This window comes from Arachis ipaensis, chromosome B10 (genome assembly GCF_059453495.1).
Source record: "Arachis ipaensis isolate K30076 ecotype BB chromosome B10, ASM5945349v1, whole genome shotgun sequence".
Lineage (NCBI taxonomy): Eukaryota > Viridiplantae > Streptophyta > Magnoliopsida > Fabales > Fabaceae > Arachis > Arachis ipaensis.
Genome location: NC_142435.1, coordinates 97650642 through 97653785, shown reverse-complemented (window position 1 = coordinate 97653785; position 3144 = coordinate 97650642). Strand labels below are relative to the sequence as shown.

Genomic DNA, 3144 nt, shown 5'->3' with positions numbered 1-3144 from the left:
GAAATTGATTTTGAATTTTGAAGGTAGGTGGAGTTTATGAGGTAGGTTTATGGGGAAGAGTGGATGGATGTGAGTGGTGAAGTGGTGATAGGGAAGAGAGATTGAGGTGATTGGTGAAGAGTTTTGGGGAAGAGTGTTTATGGGATTGTGTGAAAGGGGGGTGAGAAGAAGTGAATGGAGGTAGGTGGGGATCCTGTGGGGTCCACAGATCCTGAGGTGATCCTGTGGGGTCCACAGATCCTGAGGTGTTCAAGGATTTACAACCTTGCACCCAATTAGGCATGCAAAATACCCTTGCATACAACTTGGGCGTTCAGTGCCAGATTGGTGCTTGTTCTGGGCGTTGAACGCCCATTTGTTGCCCATTTCTGGCGTTGAACGCCAGAACCATGCTTGTTCTGGGCGTTCAGCGCCAGCTCTTCTCCAGGGTGCAATTCTGGCGTTCAAACGCCCAGATGCTGCCCATTTTGGGCGTTCAGCGCCAGAACCATGCTCTGTTCTGGCGTTGAACGCCAGCAAGATGCATCTTACTGGCGTTTAAATGCCAGTAAGGTCTTCCTCCAGGGTGTGATTTTTCTTCTGCTATTTTTGATTCCGTTTTCAATCTTTTTATTTATTTTGTGACTCCACATGATCATGAACCTAATAAAACATGAAAAACAATAAAAATAGAAATTGGGTTGCCTCCCAACAAGCGCTTCTTTAATGTCAATAGCTTGATAGTGGGCTCTCATGGAGCCTCACAGATGTTCAGAGCATTGTTGAGACTCTCCAACATCAAACTTAGAGTTTGGATATGGGAGTTCAACACCAAACTTAGAGTTTGGTTGTGGCCTCCCAACACCAAACTTAGAGTTTGACTGTGGGGGCTCTGGTTGACTCTGCAATGAGAGAAGCTTACTGTGCTTCCTCTCCATGGGTACAGAGAGAGATCCTTGAGTTTTAAACACAAGGTTGTCCTCGTTTAATTGAAGGATCAATTTTCCTCTGTCCACATCAATCACAGCTCTTGCTGTGGCTAGGAAGGGTCTTCCAAGGATGATGAATTCATCCTCATCCTTCCCAGTATCTAGGATTATAAAATCAGCAGGGATGTAAAGGTCTTCAACCTTTACTAACACGTCCTCTACTTGTCCATAAGCCTGTTTTCTCGAATTGTCTGCCATCTCTAATGAGATTTTAGTGGCTTGCACCCCATAGATTCCCAGTTTCTCTATTACAGAGAGGGGCATGAGGTTTATCCCTGAACCAAGGTCACACAGAGCCTTTTCAAAGATCATGTTGCCTATGGTACAAGGTATTACAAACTTTCCAGGATCCTGTTTCTTCTGAGGCGATGTCAGTTGATCCAAATCACTTAGTTCATTGGTGAACAAGGGAGGTTCATCTTCCCAAGTCTCAATACCAAATAATTTGGCATTCAGCTTCATGATTGCACCAAGAAACTTGGCAGCTTGCTCTTCAGTAACATCCTCATTCTCTTCAGAAGAGGAATACTCATCAGAGCTCATGAATGGCATAAGGAGGTTCAATGGAATCTCTATGGTCTCTAGATGAGTCTCAGATTTCTTTGGTTCCTCAGAGGGAAGCTCCTTATTGATCACTGGACATCCCAGGAGGTCTTCCTCCTTGGGATTCACGTCCTCTCCTTCCTTCACAGGTTCGGCCATGGTGATTAATTCAATGGCCTTGCACTCTCCTTTTGGATTTTCTTCTGTATTGCTTGGGAGAGTACTAGGAGGGATTTCAGTGATCCTTTTACTCAGCTGGCCCACTTGTGCCTCCAAATTTCCAATGGATGACCTTGTTTCATTCATGAAACTCACAATGGCCTTAGATAGATCAGAGACTAAGTTTGCTAAATTAGAGGTATTTTGTTCAGAGTTCTCTGTCTGTTGCTGAGTGGATGATGGAAAAGGTTTACTATTGTTAAACCTATTTCTTCCACCATTATTAAAGCGTTGTTGAGGCTTTTGATCCTTCCATGAGAAATTTGGATGATTTCTTCATGATGGGTTATAGGTGTTTCCATAAGGTTCACCCATATAATTTACCTCTACTATTGCAGGGTTTTTCAGATCATAAGCTTCTTCTTCAGAAGATGCCTCTTGAGTACTGTTGGATGCAGCTTGCATTCCATTCAGACTCTGAGAAATCATATTGACTTGCTGAGTCAATATTTTGTTCTGAGCCAATATGGCATTCAGAGTATCAATTTCAAGAACTCCCTTCTTCATAGGCGTCCCATTACTCACAGGATTCCTCTCAGAAGTGTACATGAACTGGTTATTAGCAACCATGTCAATGAGCTCTTGAGCTTCTGTAGGCATTTTCTTTAGGTGAATGGATCCACCTGTAGAGGTGTCCAATGACATTTTAGCTAATTCAGACAGACCATCATAGAATATGTCCAGGGTGGTCCATTCTGAAAGCATGTCAGAAGGACACTTTTTGGTCAGTTGCTTGTATCTTTCCCAAGCTTCATAGAGGGATTCACCTTCTTTCTGTCTGAAGGTTTGAACATCCACTCTAAGCTTGCTCAGCTTTTGAGGAGGAAAGAACTTGGCTAAGAAAGTCGTGACCAGCTTGTCCCAAGAGTTCAGGCTATTTCTGGGTTGAGAGTCCAACCACACTCTAGCTCTGTCTCTTACAGCAAAAGGGAAAAGCATGAGCCTGTAGACTTCAGGATCTACTCCATTAGTCTTAACAGTATCACATATCTGCGAGAATTCAGTTAAGAACTGAAAAGGATCTTCAGATGGAAGTCCATGAAACTTGCAGTTCTGCTGCATCAGAGAAACTAATTGAGGTTTCAGCTCAAAGTTGTTTGCTCCAATGGCAGGAATGGAGATGCTTCTTCCATGTAAATTAGAATTTGGTGCAGTAAAGTCACCAAGCATTCTCCTTGCATTATTGTTGTTGGGTTCGGCTGCCATCTCCTTTACTTGTTCGAAATTTTCAATAAGATTGTCTCTGGATTGTTGTAATTTAGCTTCTCTTAGTTTCCTCTTCAAAGTCCTTTCAGGTTCTGGATCAGCTTCAACAAGAATGCCTTTTTCCTTGTTCCTGCTCATAAAAAAGAGAAGAGAACAGGAAAAGAAGAGGAATCCTCTATGTCACAGTAAAGAGGTTCCTTATTGTTAG

General features: G+C 42.8%; 1 non-coding gene across 1 annotated transcript; it reads left to right on the top strand.

Moving 5' to 3' along the window:
- The first annotated feature begins 2429 nt into the window (after nt 1–2429).
- On the top strand, nt 2430–2537 carry LOC148581004 (small nucleolar RNA R71). The gene has a single exon (XR_015896809.1). It is a non-coding gene; the product is annotated as a small nucleolar RNA R71 (small nucleolar RNA).
- Nucleotides 2538–3144: the final 607 nt, after the last annotated feature.